This window comes from Dipteris shenzhenensis, chromosome 32, assembly GCF_047967505.1.
Source record: "Dipteris shenzhenensis isolate YYH24624 ecotype China chromosome 32, Dip_SZ_1.0, whole genome shotgun sequence".
In the NCBI taxonomy this organism is placed as follows: Eukaryota; Viridiplantae; Streptophyta; class Polypodiopsida; order Gleicheniales; family Dipteridaceae; genus Dipteris; species Dipteris shenzhenensis.
In genome coordinates, this window is record NC_141627.1 from 33907314 (window position 1) to 33931008 (window position 23695).

Consider the following 23695-nt stretch of genomic DNA (forward strand, 5'->3'; position numbering starts at 1 on the left):
GGCCTATTCGCATTGAAGACCTCTAGGGCGATGACACCATCGAAATCGGCCTCCATGCAGGAGCCGAAACTACACCGACGACCCCCACTACACCCTTCATCTCAAATTCCACCACCCCTCAGGAGACAGCATCCTTCGCCATAGGCGCCTCTTCCATGCCATGGGCAGGCCTAGCAGAGGCCATTCAATTTTGCAGTGCGCCCCAATATAGGGCAATGGGAGGCTATAGCCATATGACGGTAGAACAGTTGTCACGTGGCGACGTCATGGAGATGAACCTCTTTGAAGCCATGGCACAATTGCTAGAAGTCGCATGTACGATCTTACAAAGGAGGCAGGAGCAAGCCTCACAACTCTCCTCCAACCTCGTCCAAGCCTAGCTCTCAGCACAGGAAAGCCAATCAACCATGGTCGCCGCACAAGCAATGGGCCATGCCGCACTACATCGAGCCGAAGAATACCGGGCTAAGGTGGAAAAGCTCAAACTCACTCTGGCAAAAGTCAAAGATGACCTCACCACCAGCGAATCCCTAGTCCAGACGTTTACGAAACAGGCAGAAAAGGCAGAATCAGCCCTACGCACAAAGCTGGAACAGCAACAAGCATAGGTAGAGCACCAGTACACCGCACCCAAGAGACCCACGACCAATAGATCCTCTCCCTACAAGATCTTCTGGCACAAGAGAGGAGCCTCACGGTCTCCCTCCAAGAAGAGATCAAAAGACAGCGTGCCACTAGCCACTCGGAGGAGTCAGGGTTGGAAGACCGCGAGCAGTAAGAGTTCACGATGTACCGGGAGGTGTCTGCATAGTTAGCCACGTATACACTTGCACCACGCACCATCACCCAAACCCTCAAAATGCACTTCGATGCACTCTGTGCACAAAACCTCACCTTCCACCTAGACCTCACTACCCCACTACTGCCCAACGCCCTTCAAACTATTCTCCGTCGTAATCCCGACCACTGCCACCCCATCTTAGCCATGTCTTATTTTTCTCTTGACCTTCAACCCACCTCCCTATCTCTTCTTCTCCCCTCCGATCTCCAAACCCTATCCACCCATCCCATTCTTCTCAACTTTCAAGGCTGGTGCTACATCATCACTGAGTCCCTTAATTATCATGCGGATGATGAGGTGATGCAACTCGCAAAACTCGAAGAACTCACGCCATGGTTCCGCACTCCAGAAGTCCACATGCAGACATAACTTGGATGCAAACCTATGGCCGAGTCTCAGCAGTCCAAGCTCAAGGACACCTTGCGGCCTACCAGACCACCACCTACCAACCCCTCGAAATAATAATACTCTTTAATCGAGTGCTATAGGCTCTCCAAGACTCACTTGAGTCCTTGGTGAGCAATTTTGAAACAATTCACGTAGCATACCCTGAAGAAATAACCGGGACGAAGAACAAAATGCAATCACCCTTTTCATACCACCACCCCCCTACAGATCACCGCCTCCACTAGATCTCACCCAACCCACCCAACAAGCTACCCAATGTCCTCTCCTTGGACAACACTGTCCGAGTACTCGTCCAATGCCTCCAACACCACCATTGCATAGCACGGACCCTCCCCGTCTATCACTTCCAATGCTCTGATCGACCTCCCTGACAAGGCATTCAGCACGCTGCTCAAAGCAACACATTTTGTACAAAGTACCGATGCCGTGACTCCTACAGGCCCCCCAGGACAGAGCCAATGCCGCTTGTTGCTGAGATGACGAAGCTCCGCCATCCCCGCCAAGGTCTCCTCCTGAAGATGTTCATTGGCGTCCAGACTTGCAGTCCTTCCAAGAGTTGCCAGATAGTGCACTCATGCACCATTGGAAACGCTAGCTCAAGGGCTCCAACCTCCATCGCTACTATGAGATTCTAGAAGTGCTTCCTCTCACACAATTTATAACGCAGTCATTCAATGACAGGCGACGACAAGCACATCCCAAGCACACATGAGGAGGATACAACCTTGCCCCCATCCCCGCGACAGCGATCTATAGCCCAATTGGCGGCTCCCCTTTTTAAAGCTGAAAATTTTTGGCGCTACTATTATAGCGCGCCCATCGATCGTCGAGTCCACCCACTTTACATGCCCATGGAACGACGTTGGACTTGGGCCGCCTTTCGAGCTCTCCAGCAATAGAACCCCAATGTGTTGTATAATTTTTCGAAGTACAACTTCCCAAAAGAAATGACACAGGAAGGTTTTTGCTTTCCCCTCCAGTCATTCGACACCTACGACTCCGTCCCCAATCCAACCATCGTCGCCGCCGTCCACTTCAATCGCCTCATCCTCTTACTCCTCCGTGATCTTTCTACCCACAGCTGCCCCATCGACGACCACATTCACAATTTGACCAACCAAATTGTCTTCAACCCCGACATTGGTCCATCTCAGTTCCAGGAGCTTCGCCTCTACCTACGCATTTGCAACCTCCACGGGTATCACCTCCACACTTATGAGGATATGCATGCATCCCATTTTTGGAAGTACTGCTCGTATCTCACTCGCCTCATGTCCAGGCAGTTGGACCGCTATGCCATCTTGCAGTCAGTCTTCTCCACCACCCTCCTCCAATGGGGCTGACCTGAGGACAGGGATCAGCAAGGGGCATGTTAACATCCACAGAGTACAACTGCCAAATGTAGAGTAATCAATGAGTAAAGGTGACCAAGCCGAATGATCTACTTCAACAGGATAAGCTCAAGGGAGTTTGATACCCAACTACACCAAGGTCAAAGATTACAAGCAAGGTGCACACCGAAGGAGTATAGCTCAAACTCAGGGATTTTGATCCCCATATACCCTAAGCCCGCTGAAAAGTCCAAAGATTTCAAGCAATGTGCACACGTTGTATGTTCCAGCGAACTTCTGGACCATGAAGAGTGCATGCACCTTGCACTGTTTAGCTCCACATCCACAAGAAATAGCGACACCAACGAAAATAGCCCTGGAAGAAATACAGCTCAAACTCAAGGAGTTTGTTCCCCAAGTATTCCAAAGAAAACGCTTCCCAGCAACATTTGGATTACCTTTGAGTGTCTCACGGAAGCCCAGCCTTGTCACTCTAGGTTTTGAGCCGTGTTCATGAGGTTCGAACACCAAACAGGTGAAGGTGCGAGGGCGCTCAGGGAGTTTGAGCCCCAAATCACTTGAGCCTAGGAGTGGCAAGGCTAACACAAGCGCTATTTGTGAACCGGTTAGGACCACCTCCTAACACTAGGTTTGTCCCAAGCGCTTTAATATGGTTAACAAACGAGCTATTTCCACTGGTAGGGAGAGTCGGTAAGACTAGCAATATGCCTTGGCACCCTACGAGCCCAAGAGCCCATGGTTTGGGAGAGTGCTAAAAAGGAAAAGGGTTGGCCCTCCCTTCAAAAGGTGACTTGTATAAAAGGCCAAACGTTTGACTTTGGTCTTCATTGTTGTTTGCACAAGTTTGAATACAAGCTCCCTCTTCTCTTCCAAGAGAGTGTTTTGGGTGTTCTCTTGTTTCCATTGTAATGCCTTTTTGGTTGTCACTCTATCCCCCTTCACTCCCTTCTCTTTCTTCCCTTCCTCCTCCTCTTTCCTCCCTCCTCCTCCCTCCTCCCTCCTTCTCCCTCTCCCTCCCCTCTTCCCCTTCCCCCTTTCTCACTTGAAACCACATTGCAACAATCCAGAGGCCGCATGAGTGACACTTGTAGACGGCTCGTGCTATGCATTGTTCCCACAAGGAGTAGCCAGGAGTGGAAGCTCCGTCGGCATATCTTCAACTACCCCACGACACGTGAGTCACCACTGAGACCACACCATAAAATGTGACTTGTGCGTGCTCATCTTGGCTAGCTAAGGAATTGTATATATTGTCATTATCGTTTAGATATCTTCTTTGTTGATTGGTTATTTTTCTATGGTCGTTGAGGACCTTATGCGAGTTCTTATGTTGCTACTAGTTTTCTAATTAGGCGATTATCACAAGGTTGTATGTTATGATTTGCCACTTTATAAAGAGCTACTCTATGCTGAGGTTTGTAAAGGCATGTATAGGTTTGCATGCATAAGTTTACTTGCGTAATGATTCTATTTACTATGTGCATCTTCATGCTTTATGCATCCTTGACCTAGAGTTGGTGCCATCTACTCTTTCTTCATAAGGTTTAGAGGCACCCTCTTTGTGTGTCATTTAAATTCTCATAAAGTATCACATTGTTCACAAGATCATCAATATGGATGCAAAGGATGGCCAATATGAGAACATTTCTACTGGTTCCCTCTCTCGTGTGCTGCGCTATGGCGCTTATTTAAGCCTTTCTGTATCTGTGATCTTTACCTTCGTTTGACGTGTATAGGAATCCTGCCTTGGACACGTGAACTGGTAGAAATTCTGAACCATCTTCGTTTCCATGGCGTTCCCAACTACAACAGTTAATAATATCCCACAGATCAATTCTAAGGAAATGGGGTGTGACTACAACCTGTCTAAGAATCGGAAATGAATATTTACTTGACACGCTACAAGGGTTAAATCTTAAAACTGGAAGACAAGAATAGACGCACTATATAGCCGATCACCTGTATTTCAACACAAAGTGGTGAATGAACACCATCAATTCCAAATGAAGCAACTCTCTCCCCATGCACACGTGAGGGCCACTTCCAAATGGCGTGAAAGTATACAGCTTCGGCTGCACCTGCCCACGATCGCATCAAAACAACCATTGCCAAGGATCATAAGTAACTGCTGGGCGTTCTTGGGCAAGAATCAAGCCTCACAGCAGAGAAGTACAAAGCTCTGGTGTCTACTTTGTGTCGGGAAGCTACTTGATAAATAAGCTAAGACGAAGCCTTACACTAAAACGAGATGAATCGAAGTCCTGGGGGTGTGGGAAATATTCTGGGTTCATATGGTATGTTGCATGTGCCACGATAACTCTCCAACCTCAAGGGAACACGATTCCTGGTTTGAAACCCAAAAACAATTTATTAGATACAATGCTTCACCTTCACCTATACGCTTGGTTCTATAAGTTACATAAGATTTTTACTATGCGATTCACTGTCTTCTGAGTAATGCTGCTCATTCCCGCAGACCTTGATATGGTACATCTTCGAGCGCTTCTCTGTACGAGAATTCTACAACGTTGGCAATGCGCAAAGTTTCTTTGATTACCTGCAGGCATCAATTACATTATGATGAAAATGTCGATAAAATACTATGCAGTAGCTTTAGTCATCATATAGAATCAGTTGCACATTCCAGAATCTTTGGAATTTAAGGTCCTTACCCGTACTGTAAGCTGCATCTTTTCTTTCACATCGTACCATTTGATATTTTCATCAGAGCTCTTCTTTCCTCGAATCACGTGATGCTCGGTCTGGTCGAAAGAGGCGAGTTAATAAGCTAGGCATGCAAGCAACTCCCGATTCTGGAAGCAGGTAACCGTGTGATCCTGTAGGGATGAAATGGTGTGTACCAGAACCCTCCCTAGAAGATCAGGCTGTTCTGTAAGCATCTTTATGGTCCAACACAAAGCGGCCGCAGAGGAATCGTATGCAGCGTAAAGGAACGTGAGAATGTTATCGTGAATCTCTTCAGGCCTCAGCTTCGTCCCATCCTCATCTTCCAGCGTCATCATCAGTCCAAGGATATCTCCGTGGGGAGAACTGTCCAAGCTTCTGAAGCTGATTATCTTGTCTAGAAGAGCACACGCCTTCTTTCTGCTTTCCTGGACGACCAAATGTAAGGTCAAGCGGGGTGCTTATTAGAAACACGACTCGTTCTTGTTTGCAACAAACAAAGAATATGCAGATCTTGTTGATCGGGAATATATAGTAAATCAAATAGGGCAATCACGTGTGTGCAGCAGGTTGATCATGAGAACCTTGATTGCCTTGTAGTAGTTTGTTCCGGGTACGTTTATTGGCAAGGAGCTTACTCCACGTATCAAGTGTTCGCATGCTCTGGTAAGCTCCTCCTTCTCATGTTGAGGCGCAACACCAATTATAAACTCCATGGCTACCTTAAAAACGTACTGATAGCTTTCACGCGGCACCGCAGACAAAAAAAATTCAAGTCTCAGCCACGATAATTCACATTGCGAGCGTTTGAAGTCTTTGTTGTTGGGATTCTTTCCTACACAAAATTGTTCTTCTGGAAGTTGAAAGCGCTTATAGAAAACCACAAAATTCAGAGATTCGAGAGAACGAAACCTTTTGGCCTCCTCCAGCGTATTAATCACCCTTCCGTCCCAGTGCCGAAGGACATCTAGGGCAATGGATTCAATAACAGGAATGGCGCGCTCGAGAGCTTCCGGAAGCAATGGGCTATGCAGGATCTTCCGGAGATCTGCATGCACCTTCTCGTGTTGATAGCCGAAGAAATCAGTTTGCCCCTACTACGTGATGGTCAAGAAAAAGAAAGGAAAACCAGATTTGCAGGGCAGGCAACCTTTCCATCGTGGATCACCTAACTACCAACTCAAAATTGAAGCTCAATCCTTGTATTTTATCAAAATTTTAAGGGAAAAAGAAAATCAGTAAAATACTGGACATGAGACGTGTCAGAGGGTCCCTTAGGACCCGATCCTCCTTGCAAATATCAAGGGCGGTGATTTATTATTGATTTTGTGATGTCTAACAAATACATGAATAAGGCGATACAATAATTGATCCTCGTTGCAATTTATACAATTTTGTCACATAAATCACTACAACCAGGTGTAGTCATCCTTCAATCTTGCATCCATCTTGGATTTCCTTGCTCCTTGGCATCGATAACATGCATAAACGAGAGGAATGTTGTAAGAATTTAGATTGAAACCAATAAATTTTGAATGGACTAGTAATTGAAAATACTTATATAATAATATATAATGTAAAATTATTATAACCACAACGGGCCCTTTCCTGGGTACCGAGATGCCGAGAATATTAATGCCAAGGATAAGTCTCACGAATGGATAAGAAACTGGCATATTACCTGAATGTCAATAGTCGTATAAATCGTAGTCGAATGCCACTAAAATCACTACGAGAGCTCTGCGCAATAGGCAAAATTCAAATTCTCATCGTCTTTTGGCAATTCCTTTGATCGTAGAGACAATATCCCAAAAATTTGCCAATGTGAGCCTGAGAGGCTCTGCATGTGTCCTTAGTAGGATGATTCCAACATTCTCAGATCGTTTAGTAGAATCTGACCACTATCATTAGAGGAAGTTTGAAGTAGAGCACGTAACATTCTCACTCTCCACTTAGACAGCATTACGTGCCTCTCCAACCTCGAGAAAATGGGAGTTTGAACACTGTAGTAAGTCGAGCTTTTAGGCTTGCAGTGAGAGTAGAGCATAAGGTCATCGCGAGGCTCTCCAAAGCTTCACATGCCAAGGCTATGCCATGCTAGCCTTCATCTCTTCAAGGCCCTTACTAATCTTATGTGCTAGCACTTGCTTAAACACAAATCCATCTTGGCTGCTTGTAGCTACTTAACACCAAATCTTGGAGGTTGGCTGAACCTCACAACAGTATCTCCACTGTAGCTGACGTGATGCGCGGAGCTCGCGCGAAGTGATAGATAGATAGATAGATTGATCAACATCATTCCCATAGAGCTCTAATCTCTCATTTGTCTCGCAACCTCAATCTATAAACAAAAAATAGTGAATGCACATTAAGACTTGGAGAGAATCTTAACTTGGGATCTTGGTTGAAGACACTCAAGAAACAAGACCTCTCCATTGTTGCTTGAAGACATACACAATGTTGACAATCATGTGCTTGTTATGAATTATATAGATTTATGACAAAAGCACTTCTATGCTTTTCTCCCATTCTTTTGATAAAAAGCTTACTATGATTTTGCACCTTGCTTTTCACAAGTTATAAGATTTTCTTGAAAAGAAACAAGGCAATATGCATTTCAAACCATAATGGTATTTAATGGGTATGATACTTTAGGGAGGACTTAAACTAATTGATTTCTAGACATGATTTAAACTAAAAAAGTTTAGGGCACCTGCACAATACGATACACATAAGAGATAAGCACGTAGGATAAAAGCACATCGATGCATATTTTTAACATGAAGCTTACAAATATATTCACTAATTTCTAAATTAGTTTTTGATATTGTACATACTCCTTGTTATATGATTGACTAATATACATTAATTTTTTGAAGAACATTTTTTTATTCTGAACTTTTTTTTATTTTTTAAAATTAGTTATTAATAAAAATAAATATTATATTAATATTTTTAAATTAATTTAACTTAGAGATTTTATGGGAGGTAGGATATAATTAGGTTTATGATAGTTTTCTAGGTTTAGTATAAGTAGCATAACTTGCAGTCCCTCCTTCATTCCGTACTTCATTCTTCAATCATCTTGGTTCTCTATTCATCTGAAGCTATTGCATGAATTGGTAAAATTTTCAAAATGCTACAATAGGTGAGTTGCTTCCAACCTGTTGCATATGCAACAACTTCCAACTGTGAAATTGATTCTCTCTCTCTCTCTCTCTCTCTCTCTCACACACACACACACACACACACAATCCTCTCTCACCTTTTTTCTCCAATTTTTCCCTATTTCCCCCAATAGCCCTCTTGCCCTAACTCGTATTTACCTTATCCTTCCTACCTAATTACCCTTATTTTCCCTAATTTCCCCTAAATTTTATTAGTTTTTCCTTAAACCCCCTTCTCTTCCTATTTTTTCTAATTTTTTTCCTTATACCCCCCTATAACTTTTTCCCAACGCCCCTTGTTCCAAAACGTTATTTCCTTATATATTTCCTCTTACTTTTCTGAATTCTTCAAAATTTTTAATCATTTATCCCCCATGTTTTATCTTAATTCCCCTTATTTTCCTAAGTTTCCTTAAAAACTGTTTATTGTTTTATTTTTTCTTATTTTTCCTTTATTTGCCTAGTTTTTCCCTTATTGTTTTTTATTCCACTAATTTTTTCCTTAAAAATTTTATGCTCCACCCCCCCCCTCCCTTTTTCTACTCTTTACATTACTCCTTTCGCACACTTTTTTTAAGGGTTTAATTCCACTCTTTACATTTTTTTAAGGTTTAAATTCCCCATCTCTTAATTCCCTTAATTTTATCTTTGTTTTCCTTAAATTTTTATTATTTCTATCTTTTTTCTTTTTCTTTTTTTATTCCTTATTTCTATTTCTTCTTTTTTTTTCTTTTCTTAAGCTTTCCTTTTTCTTCTTATTTTTCCATATTGTTTCTTAATTACCTTAATTTTTTCTTTGTTGTCCTTAATTTTTTCTTATTTCTATTTATTCTCATTTTTTCCTCTCTCTCTCTATAATCCCTTTTTATAAGTCTCTCTCTACTACAATTTTTTATTCCTAATGAAACCCACTAAAACCCAACCCAACTTCCTACTTCCCCGATCGTCTCTCTTACCGGACTCAAAAACTCCATTACCTATAAAACGCCTCACCATAACCCCCCAGTCACTCCCAACTGCATCCTTCCTAATTTGCTCTCTGGTTCACACACCGTGTGCTTACTCCTTGTGCTGAGCTGCCCCATGTCGTCAGCTCACCCGTCGCCTCCCTTCTTTACTCCCTCACTACTCCTACACACCTTTGTCCTCCCTTTGTCTTGTACTACTCCCTCCCTCATCTGCGCCAACATTCTTATCACGGCGTGCAATTAAGATCCTCTTTCTCATACTCTGCTCACCTCTCTCCTCAGCCTCACCTATGCTGTGCTACTCTAGGGACTTTGCCAACATGCATTTATTGGCCCGCGTGCCTTCATTATTCTCCCCCCAGCCCACGTGATCTCTAACGACTGCCCATTCCTTCTCCCCACGACTGTGGGCATGTGTGAATCTTGGATCCCCCTTAGTGCCTCTTTCCACCCATGTTGCCATCATGCACTCTCAAGTTTTTCCTTTTCTATTTTTTATTAAAACACAAACCCTTTTAATGTGCCTTTGATTTTTATTTAACCTCTATTATCTCCCTTACCCTTACTATACTTATTATCTCTTCCTACTTTTTATATCTCCTTTTATTTCCCCTTTTTATCTCTCCTTTATGTCCATACCCCCATAACCCCCTTTTCCAATTTGTCTCTCCTTTAACCCTTTTAAACTCTTAAACTCTTAAACTCTTAAACTCTCTCTCTCTCTCTCTCTTTTATTCCCCTCTTTAAATACGTCTCTCCTTAAACCCCTTTTTCTCTCTTTAATTTTAATCTTTCCCTATTAATTGTATTTTGCTTAAATACTTGCATAACACTTTTTTAAAAACAAAGCGTATTACCCTACACTCTCCAAAGATTATTTATCACCTCTTCTTGATCCTTCATTCCTCCCTTTTGCCCCATTTTTTAAAAATTTCCCCATTTTTGATATATCATTTTTAAAATGTCTCTCCTCAAACCCCCCCCCCCTCTTTTTAAATTTTCTCATTTATTTTTTAATCACCCCTCTTCTATTAAATTCCCCCAATTTTATTATGCTCTTGTCATGTCCCTGGTTTTATATCTATATACTTTTTGTCTCTCCTATTAATCTTGGTGTAATTAAATGCTCACATTGGTTCCCTTTTGCTTTATTTCTCATTATTCTTCTCATGGTTATTTCAAATAATTTTACACTCATAAGTGCTCATTAAGCTTGACTAGTTTGTCATTAATTGTTTATTTTTATTGTGATGCCGATAACAAGGGAGGGGTGTTTATGACACATGTCTTCCCAACTAAAGGTTAAGTTGGTTCTTACCAATGTTTTCTTATTCGATGGTGACAGGTATGCAGACTCTCCTCTTCAATAGAAGTGATGCTTGGCATGACTTATCTAAGCAAAACTTGTTTGTAGAGTCATGCGTTTTACAATTGAGAGAATTTTGTTAAATTATACTAATTTACTCTTTTGTGTTCTTATGAGAATTGTTTTAATTTCACTATGAAACGTGGTTTTGTTAAGTCTTCACACATAGAGTCATGTTTCCCTGGTAGCTCTGGACAGTTACATATAGTACATGTAAGTCATTATGGCTCTTTTGCCTCCTGACTCACTTCATTGCTAACTTGAGCACTGCTTTCTCTCCCACTAAACCATTCGATTTTCATCTCTTCAAAAACTCTTATATCCCAAACAATTCTCAAATTAACCCACTTTCCACTTTTACTTCCTGCCGTTCTTTTTTTCCCCCTTCCCTAGCATTAATATCATTAAAACTTCACTCAAAGTCCTTTTCTTTTACTCTTGAAATTCCTCACTTTTTGCTCACTCCTCTCTCTCTCTCTCTCTCTCTCTCTCTCTCTCTCTCTCTCATTGGTGGGTACACACACACACACACACACACACACTTACTATTGTCTCTTGCCTTTTGCATTTACCTTCTCCAATTTTTTCATGTTTCCCCCAACCTCCCCTACCCTAACCCTTTTTTCCCTTATCTTTCCTCTCTAAATTTCCCTATTTTCCCTAATTAACCTTATTTTTGCTAATTTCCCCCTAAATTTTCTATAGTTTTTCCTTAAAACCCCTTTTCTTCCTATTTTCTATAGTTTTTCCTTAAACCCCATTTTCTTCCTATTTAATCTAATATTTTTCCTTATACCCCCCTACAACTTTCTCCCAACCCCCCTTGTTTTAAAAAATTATTTCCTTATATATTTCTTCTTAATTTTCTAAATTCTTCAAAACTTTTAATACTTTATTCCCCATGTTTTACCTTAATTCTTGTCATTTTCCTAAAAAATTGTTTATTGTTTTATTTTTTGCTTATTTTGTCTTTATTTTCCTAAAATTTCCCTTAATTTTTCTTTCTCTAATTTTTTCCTTTAAACTTTTTGCTCCAACCCCCCCTCCCTTTTTCTCCTCTTTAAATTACTCCTTTAAAATGCTTTTTTAAAGGATTTAATTCCACTCTTTACATTTTTTTTAAGTTTTAAATCCCCCATCTCTTAATTACCTTAATTTATCATTGATTTCCTTGAACTTTCCTTATTTTTATCTTTTTTCTTTTTGTCTTTTTATTCCTTATTTCTATTTCTTCTTATTTTTTAACTTTCCTATTTCTTCTTATTTTTCCATATTTTTCCTTAATTACCTTAATTTTTTCTTTGTTGTCCTTAACTTTTTCTTATTTCTTTTCCTTATTTTTCCCTTTCTCTCCCTCCCTCTCTCTATCTCTCTCTCTCTCTCTCTCTCTCTCTCTCTCTCTCTCTCTCTCTCACACACACCTTTTTACATGTCCCTCTCTAACTAGAATTTTTTATTCATAATGAAACTCTGTAAAGCCAACCCCAACCCCCCCACACCGTCAAGTACTCGTCGCTCCAATTCTCCCAACTCCCTACTTCCCCGACTCTCTCTCTTACCTAATTGAAAAACTCCATTACCTATAAAACACCTCACCATCCCCCCCCAGTCACTCCCAGCCCCACACTTCCTAATTTGCTCTCCCCTGCTCCCTTTGGTTCACACACCATGTGCTTACACCTTGCGTTGAGCCACCCCCTGCAGTCTACTCACCCATTGCCTCCCTTCTTTACACCATCATGGCCCCTACACACCTCTACCTCATATTGCTCCCTTCCTCGGCAGTGCCAACATTCTTGTGACCACGTGCAAATTAGGAGGATCCCTCCTCTATCCCGTACTCTACTCGCCTCTATCCTGAGCCTCACCTATCCTATGCTACTCTGGGGCCTTCACCAGCATGCACTTATTGGCCCACGTGCCTTCATTGTTCTCCCTCATCCCACGTGATCTCTAATGGCCGCCTGTTCCCTCTCCCCATGACTGTGGGCACATGTGAATCTTGGCTCCCCCTTAGTGCCTCCTTCCACTTGTGTCGCCATTATGGACTCTCAGGTTTTTCTTTTTCTATTTTTTATTAAAACATTGGACCTTTTTTATGTGCCTTTAATTTTTATTTAACCTCTATTATCTCCCCTACTCTTACTATACTTATTATCTCTTCCTAAATTTTATGTCTCCTTTTATTTTCCTTTACTATCTCTCCTTTATGTCCATACCCCCATAAACCCCTTTTCCAATTTGGTTATCATTTAATCCTTTTTATATCTCTCCTTTTAAACTTTTGCTCTCTCTTCTTAAAACCTTTTTATTCCCCTCTTTAAATATGTCTCTCCTTAAACCCCTTTTTCTCTCTTTAATTTTAATCTTTCCCTATTAATTGTATTTTGCCTAAATACTTGCATAAGACTTTTTTTAAAACAAATTTTATTACCCTACACTCTCCAAAGATTATTTTTCACCTCTTCTTAATCCTTCATTCACCTCTTTTTTCTCATTTTTTAATTTTCTCCCCATTTTTAATATATCATTTTTAAAACATGTCTCTCCTTCATACCCCCCCCCCTTTTTAATTTTCTCCTTTGTTTTTTGATAACCCCCCTTCTTTTAAATTCCCCAAATTATATTATGCTTCTCGTCATGTCCCTTGTTTTACATGCCGAGTCTTTCCAATCTTTAAAAATTGCATGCTCCATCTCAAATCCTTACCTACCTCATAGTAGGGACCATCCAATGAGATTTAGTTATCATCCATACCATTATCAGTAACTTTTTGAATTCTCATATGCTAAATGTCTAGTGTTCCACAGATTTGGTGGTAGATACCCTTAGAAAGGGAGAAGCCCTCAATGGGAGTGAAATCTTATCCATTAGCCATGTAATCTAGTAGGTGTGCCCTACATTACCTAAGGGAAGCTTGGGAAGGTGGGGGTAGCTTGGTCCATCATGGTGTCCAAATGATAAGGCTTCCAAGTGGGACCTATCCCTTAACCCTTAATCCCTAATCCCTAAACCCTAACCCCTAATCCATAAACCCTAAGCCCTAATCCTGGTCCTCAAAACCTTAAAGCCTAGATCCTAAACCCTAACTCCTAAACCCTTAAGCCCTAACCCCTAAACCCTAACCCCTAAACCTTACCCCTTAATCTTAAACCCTAATCCCTAAACCCTAGTCCTTAAACCCTAATCCCTAAACCCTAAACCCTAAATCCTTAACCCTTAGACCTTAAACCCTAACTCTAAACCCTAAACCCCTAATCCTTAAACCCTAAACCCTAAATCTAAACCCCTAAACCCTAACCCCTAATCCCTAAACCCTAAATCCTAATCTTGGTCCTCTAAACCCTAAACCCTAACCCATATATCCTAAACCCGAACCCCTAATCCCTAAACCTTAAACCCTAATCTTGGCCCTCTAAACCCTAAATCCTAAAACCTAACCCCTAAACCCTAACCCATAAAACCTAGCCCCTAATCCCTAAACCCAAAACCCAAAACCCTAAATCCCAAACCCTAAACCCTTCGTAAAACTTAACCCCTAATCCCTAAACCCAAAACCCTAACCCCCAAACCCTAAACCCTATCATCATTTATTTAAGTAATATCATTGATATAAGTAATAGTTTTCATTAGGATTGATGAGTGGGAGTGGGAGTGGGAATGTGGGAATGGGAGTGGGAGAGGGAGAGGGAATAAAGTGATGTGGGATTGAGAGAGGGGGAAGTGGGAGAGTGGGAATGGGAGTGGGAGGTGGGAGTGGGAGTGGGAGAAAGGGAGGGTGGGAGTGTGGAAGTGGGAGTGGAAGTGGGAGAGTGGGAATGGGAGTGGGAGGTGGGAGTGGGAGAAAGGGAGAGTGGAAGTGTGGAAGTGGGAGTGGGAGTGGGAGAGGGGGAGGTGGGCGTGGGAATGGGAGTGGGAGAGGGAGTGGGAGTGGGAGTGGGGGAGGTGGGCGTGGGCGTGGGAGGGTGGGAGTGGGAGAGGGAGTTAGAGTGGGTGGGAGAGGGGGAGGGGAAGGTGGGAGAGGAGGTACTTGGATGGAGGGGCCAATGGGAGAGGATATAATGTGATGGAAGGGCCAATGGGAGAGGGGACAATGAGATGTAGGGACCAATGAGAGAGAAGCGCTTAAACCCTAGCTTTTCTTATATATACTCTCCTCCTCTCATTCTTTCTCCCATTTCAACAAGGAAGAGCAAGAGGAGAAGCTACAGCAAAAGCAAGTACAACCATACTTTTCTTTCTCAACTTTCTTCCAGGTATTTTTTTCAAGTTTTCATCTTTGAAATATTAATTCTAGAGAGAGAACTTAGAGAGAGAAAGAAAAGAGAGAGAGAGTGAGCTGAAGAGAGAGAAAGAAGGAGGGAGGGGAGGCATAGAGAGAGAGAGAGAGAGACGAGAGGTAGGAGGAAGTCACGCTGCCGCGACAGCGCACACAAGAGAGAGAGAGAGAGGGGGGGGGGATAATTCAATTAATCAAGACAATTAACCGTATACTCAAAAAGATTGCAAAGCATACAAACAGGTGACCATCTATTATTTGAATAAAAAGAGCCTCAACCCTATTGGGTTTGTTGGCAATTACAATTGTGAAATATGACTCTACTACAGACTCTAAGCAACTGCGAATCTGAGACACACTATGGCTCATGGCTCTTTGGCTCGTGGCCATGACAAAAAGACCTACAGCTTCTTCCATCACGATCCTTGTAGAAGATGGTAACCGCAATGTACCACCATGCACCACCAACTAGACTCCCAGTGTGAGAACCCATGTTAAGTAGCCAATCACCTTCTCCCATGCTATCAAGAACCTGCTACATGTCTCCCATGAAGTGGCTGACCTCCATGGCCCAATTAGAAGCTTCTTGCCAACATACAAACTAATCATAACAAGACACATGCTTATCAAAGCTCTCCCATGAGGTCATGCTCAAGCATACATGCCCTCCCTCAATCGAAATGGGAGTGAAACAAAAAAATCATGGACATTATAGTCTAAAATAAAGCTAGGCATCATAGCCAAACAAAACTCCATCAGCATCATAGCCTTAAAATGGCATCATAGCCAAAACTCTGATCCCTACACAATCAAAACGCCTCACCATCAAAATTTGAAAGCTTGAAATGAAAAAGAACTTAGAATGCCCAATCCTGGTCAGGGATAATGTCGGACACCAAGGTGTTTAAGGAGATATGTATTTAAAGAGGGGAATAAAAAGGTTTTAAGGAAGGAGAGAGAGAGAGAGAGAGAGAGAGAGAGAGAGAGAGAGAGAGAGAGTCTAAAAGGAGAGATATAAAAAAGTGTTAAAGGAGAGACAAATTGGAAAAGGGGGTTAGGGGGGTATGGACATAAAGGAGAGATAAAAAAGGGAAATAAGAGGAGACTTAAAAAGTAGGAAGAGATAATAAGTATAGTAAGGGTAGGGGAGATAATAGGGGTTAAATAAAAATTAAAGGCACATAAAAAAGGTTTGTGTTTTAATAAAAAAATAGAAAAGGGAAAACCTGAGAGTCCATCATGGCAACAATGGTGGAGGGAGGCACTAAGGGGAAGCCAAGATACACACATGCCCACAATCATGGGGAGAAGGAATGGGCAGCCGCCGTCAGAGATCACGTGGGTCAGGGGAGAACAATGAAGGCACGAGGGCCGATAAGTGCATGATGCTGGCAAAGGCCCCAGAGTAGCACAACATAGGTGAGGCTCAAGAGAGTGGCGAGCACAGTACGGGATAGAGGAGGGATCTTGCTAATTGCTCGCAATTACAAGAATGCTGGCATAGTTGAGGGAGGGAGAAGTAAAAGACAGTGGCATGTAGGGGTCGTGCGAGAGTAAAGAAGGGAGGCGATGGGTGAGCAGATTGCAGGGGGCGGCGGTTCAGTGCAAGGACTAAGCACATGTGTGAACCAGAGGGAGCAGGAGAGAACAAATTAGAAAGCAGGGTATTGGGAGTGACAGGGGGGATAGGTGAGGTGTTTTATAGGTAATGGAGTTTTTCAGTTAAGTAAGAGAGAGAGTCGAGGAAGTAGGGAATCGAGAGAACTGGAGTGACAAGTAGTTGACAACATGGGGGAGTTGGGGTTGGGTTTTAGTGGGTTTCTCTAGGAATGAAAGTTGTAGTTAGGTAGAGACATGTAAAAGGGTTTTTTAAAGAGAGAGAGAGAGAAAGAGAGAGAGAAAGGGAAAAAAAAAAGAAGAAATAGAAATATAAAAAAATAAAGTAATTGAAAAAAATGGATAAAAGAAAGAAGAAATAGGAAAGTTTAAGAAAATAAAAAATAAGCAATAAAAAGAGAAAAAGAAAAAAGATAGAAATAAGGAAAAAATAAGGAAATCAAAGATAAAGTAGGGTAATTAAGGGATGAGGGATTTAAACCTTTAAAAAATGTAAAGAGTGGAATTAAACCTTCAAAAAAGTGTTTTAAAGGAGTAATTTAAAGAGGAGAAAAAGGGAGGGGGGAGGGGGAGCATAAATTCTTAAGGAAAAAATTAGGGAAATAAGAAAAAAGAAGGGAATCTCTTTAATTTTAATCTTTTCCTATTAATTGTATTTTAGCTAATGCTTGCATAAGACATTTTAAAAAACAAGGCTTATTACCGCACACTCTCCAAAGATTATTTTTCACCTCTTCTTAATTTTTCATTCCCCCCTTTTTTCCCATTTTTAAATTCTCTCCCCATTTTTTATATATCCTTTTTTAAATATGTCTCTCCTCAAACCCCCCGGTTTTAATTTTCTCTTTATTTTTTAATCACCCCCCTTCTTTTAAATTCCCCCAATTTCATTATGCTTCTCGTCATGTCCCTCGTTTTATATCTATATACTTATTGCCTCTCCTATTAATAGTGGTGTAATTAAATGCTCCCATTGGTTCGCTTTTGATTTGTTTCTCATTATTCTCCTCATGGTTACTTCAAATAATTTTACACTCATAATTGCTCACTAAGCTTGATTAGTTTGTGGTTAAGTGTTTATTTTTATTGTGACCCACACAGACTTACTATCCTCTCTTACCTTTTGCATTTAGCTTTCTCCAATTTTTCTCTGTTTACCCCAAAACCCCCCCCTCCCTAACCCTTATTTCCCTTATCTTTCCTCCTTAAATTTCCCTATTTTATCTAATGATCCTTATTTTTCCTAATTTCACTTTAGTTTTTCCTTACATCCGCTTATCTTCCTATTTTTTCTAATATTTTTCCTGATACCCCCTATAACTTTCTCCCAAACCCCCTTGTTCCAAAAAGTTATTTCCTTATATATTTCTTCTTACTTTTCTAAATTCTTCAAAATTTCTAATCATTTATCCCCCATGTTTTACCTTAATTCCCTCTTTTTTTGCATTTTCATTAAAAATTATTTATTGTTTTATTTTTTCTTATTTTTCCTTTATTTGCCTAAAATTTCCCTTATTGTTTCTTATTTCCCTAATTTTTTCCTTAAAAATTTATGCTCCACCCCCCCCCCCTCCCTTTTTCTCCTCTTTAAATTACTCCTTTAACACACTTTTTTTAAGGGCTTAATTCCACTCTTTACATTTTTTTAAGGTTTAAATCCCCCATCTCTTAATCATCTTAGTTTTATCTTTGATTTCCTTAAATTTTCCTTATTTTTCTCTTTTTATTCCTTATTTTTATTTCTTCTTATTTTTTATTTTCTTAAACTTTTCTATTTCTTCTTATTTTTCCATATTTTTTCTTTTCTTAAACTTTTTTATTTCTTCTTATTTTTGCATATTTTTTCTTAATTACCTTAATTTTTTCCTTTGTTGTCCTTAATTTTTTATTATTTTTTCCTTTCTCTCTCTCTCTCTAAAGCATCTTTTTACACGTCTCTTTTTAACTACAATTTTTAATTCCTAAAGAAACCCACTAAAACCCAACCCCAACCCCCCCACGCTGTTAGCTACTACAGAAACCCACTAAAACCCAATCCCAACCCCCCCACGCCATCAACTACTCGATGTTCCAATTTTCTCGACTACCTACTTCCTCGACCCTCTCTCTTACCTGATTGGAAACCTCCATCATCTATAAAACACCTCACCATCCCCCCCAAGTCACTCCCAACCCCCTGCTTCCTAATTTGCTCTCCCCTGTTCCCTTTGGTTCACACACCGTGTGCTTACTCCTTGTGCTGAGCCGTCCCCTTGCAGTCTGCTCATCGCCTCTCTTCTTTACTCCCTCATGCCCCCTACATGATTCTGTCTCGTACTGCTCCCTCCCTCGGTTGTGCCAGCATTCTTGTCACTGCGTGCAATTAGCAAGATCCCTCCTCTATCCCATACTCTGCTCACCTCTCTCTTGAGCCTCACATATGTTGTGCTACTCTAAGGCCTTCGCTAGCATGGACTTATTGGCCCATGTGCCTTCATTATTCTCCCCCGGCTTGAGTGATCTCTAATGGCTGCCCATTCCTTCTCCCCACGGTTGTGGGCACGTGTGAATCTTGGCTTCCCCTTAGTGGCTCCTTCCACCTGTGTCGCTATCATGGACTCTTAGGTTTTTCCTTTTCTATTTTTTATTAAAACACAAAATTTTTTAATGTGCCTTTAATTTTTATTTAGACCCTATTATCTCCCCTACCCTTACTATACTTATTATCTCTTCCTAATTTTTATGTCTCCTCTTATTTCCCTTTTTTATCTCTCATTTATGTGCATACCCCCCTAACCCCCTTTTCCAATTTGTCTCTCCTTTAACCCTTTTTATATCTCTCCTTTTAAATTTTCTCGCTCTCTCCTTGAAACCTTTTTATTTCCCTCTTTAAATATGTCTCTCTGTAAACCCCTTTATCTCTCTTTTATTTTAATCTTTCCCTATTAATTGTATTTTACTTAAATACTTGCATAAGACTTTTTTTAAAACAAAGCTTATTACCCTTCACTCTCCAAAGTTTATTTTTCACTTCTTAATCCTTCATTCCCCCCTTTTTCCCATTTTAAAATTTTCTTCCCATTTTTAATATATCCTTCTTTAAATATCTCTCCTCACCCCCCCCCCCTTTTTAATTTTCTCTCTTTATTTTTGAATCACCCCCCTTCTTTTAAACTCCCCCAATTTCATTATGCTTCTCGTCATGTCCCCCGTTTTACATCTATATACTTATTATATTTACTATTAATCTTGGTGTAATTAAATCCTCACATTGGTTTCCTTTTGCTTTATTTCTCATTATTCTCCTCATGGTTACGTCAACTAATTTTGCACTCATAATTGCTTCACTAAGCTTGATTATTTTGTGGTTAAGTGTTTATTTTTATTATGACCCCAATAACAAGGGAGACGTGTTTATGACACTTGTCTTCCCAACCAAAGTTTAAGCTGGTTCTTACCAATGTGTTCTTGTTGGATGGTGGTAGGTATGCAAACTCTCCTCTTCAATAAAAGTGATGCTTGGCATGACTTATCTAGGCAAAACTTGTTTGTACAGTCATGCATTCTACAGTTGAGAACATTTTGTTAAATTAGAGTAGTTTACTCTTTTGTGTCCACCATTACGAGAATTGTTTTCATTTCACTATGAAACGGGGTTTTGTTGAGTCTTCACATGCGCACACATGCACACACACAAAAGGTGCAAAGGGAGAGGGGATCACCCCCCCCCCCCCAACCTGTTGCACAAGGGGACAAGGGGAGATTGCCCCCTCCCCCCCCAAACTTGTCATATGTGCAATAGGTTTGGGGGGGGGTTCACGTCCCCTTCCCCCCTCCTTCCCCCAAAACTATTGCATGTGCAATAGGTTTGGAGGAGGCGAGGCAATCTCTATGCCCTCCCCCCCCCCCAAAAAAAAAGCACATGTAATAGGTTGGGGGGGGCAATCTCCACACCCCCCAACCCCCACTTTGTTTATGTCAAAAAACAAGCTGAAATAATTATTTTCCCAAGTACTTTAAACTTGTGCACTTAGTTTGGCCTACTCAGTTTGAGTGAATTGAGGAGGTATACAGATCACCCCGTTAAAATCTTGTCCTGATTTGACTTTTTGTCAAGGAGAACTTGTAATGTTCATGAAGTATTTTTACTTGTAGCAAATGTAATTTTTATTTTATTAAGCTTAGTAATGGCATTATTCATTATTTTGGCTCAAGAATTATAATTTTTTTCTAAAGATAGATTAATTATAGCAAATATTTGGTTAATGTTAAGAGTATACTGTGTGATTAAAAAAAGTAAGTATTTTAGTAATCTCAACAAGTATGTGGTTATCCCACCACACTTTGGTATTGAAAGTTATCTTAAAAAATCTCATTGGCACACTATTTCTCATTAGCACAATATTCATCATATGAAGTATTTATGTAATTAGCAAGTATTTGGTTTTTTCACTAAACTTTGGTTTTAAAATTTAGCTTTAAGCTAGTGTATTCAAAATTTCTGGACTTTTTTAAGTCCAATTTTTTTGAGTACTGTGTTGTTTTCTTATGTTGCTATGAATCAATTCATGCTATTTAATGTAGAGTTACTAGACTATATTCAAGGGAAGGTTTTTCCACCAATGAGGGTTTCACTATATGTAAATCCTTTGTATCACACGCGTTCAAGGCCTAATTTAAAAGTCCCTTATCATATGAATAGAATGCACCCTTTCTCATCCAATTTTGAATTCCCCTTTTAAATGGTACCCTTTTGTTTGTAAAAGATGTGTAAAAAGAGGATTTAAAAAATACCTTATGTTGAATCCACATGCTATGCTTACATATTTATGAGTGAACCCCATACTTGGTGGTTTCACTATATGTAAATCCTTTGTATCACATGCGTTCAAGGCCTGATGTAAAAGTCCCTTATCTCTAAAAAAAAATATGAATAAAACACATCCTTTTTCAATTCATCCTGTGAATACTACCTTTAAATCATATTCTTGTATGAAAAAATATGTAAAAAAAGATATTAGAAAGCACTTCTTTTTGAATCCGTGTGCTACACTTACATATATATGAGTGATCCCCTTGAGAGCATTGTTAAACAAGTTTTGTAGCACAATCTATGGTACATAACACATATTGTTTGCTTTGTGTATGCCATATAGCTCATTATTTTCTCCATCTAGCACCTTATCATTACAAAATCTTGTTTAAAAAAATAACTTGTGATATTGAGCTAATATTTTGTATATAAAATTCTGTTTCAAATTGATGCTTTGTATATATTTGCACTTTGCAATTTTACAAGTAGATAGGATGATTGAGGAGGCTCAAGCCCATAGAGATTTCAATTTGTAGTTGAAGGCCAAAGTTGCGTTCAAGCCTCCCATGGTCATTCATCCACTTCCATCGATTGTTGAGGATGTGCGTGGTAAATTTTTGAAGGCCAATGATTAGATCCACTATTGGGCTTGTTGCATTCCCTTTTGTCACCCACTCATTTGGGTGCTTTCTTTACCGTGCGGTCATGTGTACCAGCACTATCTTTGCTTTGCGCATGTAGCAACAAAGATTGGTACATGTGTATGTAGCACACATAGGGAGCCTATTTCTAAAAGGGCTAAATTAATTCTTGGCATTCCAACATCATGTAGCCCTAATATGTTTATATTCTATGTGACTTTTTACATCATAACAAGTGGTTGTGAAGTTATGGAGGTTCTATTATGTTCATGTATAAATTATGGAAGCGCACAAGAAGTAGAGCCACAATCCAATAAATATGAGATTAGCTATCACCTTCATAACAGAGAAGGCTAGAACGTTTCACACCATACAAGTGGTGTGAGCCCTAATGCAAGCCCCATCCAATATCTTGATTTACCAATCATGTGGATGCAGGTCAAACCACTCCTATCACTCTATTGTACAACTCTAAAAAAGAAGGGGGTGCTCAAGATGGAGAAAGGAGAAGCTCACAAGATAGGAGAGGAAGAGATCGAGAATGGAGGACCACAAGCAGTAGATCCAATCCACTAGATATAAGATTAGGTATTACCTTCATAACACAAAAGTCTAAGAATGATCCACACTATAAAAGGGGGTTGACCACCCACTAAAATGTGAGGGGTTACCTAGTCCTCATCACATAATCCAATCCCCACTAAATAGATCCTCATCCACCAATCATATGAATGCAAATTAAACCACTCCTATCACTCTTATGTACAAATCTCAATGCTCCCTCTTAATATGAAATGGGTGAGTAGTGATTACAAGATTCTTAAAATGTTTTGGATATAATTGAGCACATGGTGTTCATTTGACACAACTCGCTACATAAAGAGAGTAGTGTGGTTAACTAATGACTCTATGAATGTAATGCAACTGAAAACATCAATGTCTCTATCTCATCATCTACATTGATCAATATATGATTTTAGAAGAAGGTATTACCAATGTCACTTATCATTACTTTGGCTAGGAAGAAGTGAGCACCTTTACAAGAGAGATATCATGTGGATCAAGTTACAAACATAATAAGACTCAAAAAAGTATGTCACTATAATAGTGACCTCCCCAAGTCCCCTACAAGTTTTGCCATTGAGACATCGTAAAAAACATGGAAAAGTTTAAGAAGAAAAGTGAAAGTGTGAGCATAAAGTGCACTCTATGGATCAACATTTCTCCCATAACATTGTATTCAGAATTTTTGGACTTGTCTAAAGTCCAATTTGAGAGCTGGACTAAATACAAGTCCAATATTTTTGAATATTAGAGTCCTGCTATTATTTTCCCTTATATTTCAAAAAATATATTTCAATATTTCAAAACAAATATTGCAATATTTCTTGAAAATTTTACACACCCACTTGCATAGAATAACCAATGAAAAAATAAGTGTTGTTAAGATAGAGATCTAAGAGAGATGATTCACATATAATTAAGTTAATATTCACCATCGAAGTATTAAAATAAAATGATTATGTCAATATGCATAGAGTAACCAATGAAAAAAAAGGGTTATCTAGATAGAGATCGA

At 40.1% G+C, this 23695-nt stretch overlaps 1 pseudogene; it reads right to left on the reverse strand.

Annotated features, from left to right (window-relative positions):
* Window positions 1–1497: 1497 nt before the first annotated feature.
* Window positions 1498–18813, reverse strand: LOC147880640 (abscisic acid 8'-hydroxylase 1-like; annotated as a pseudogene).
* Window positions 18814–23695: the final 4882 nt, after the last annotated feature.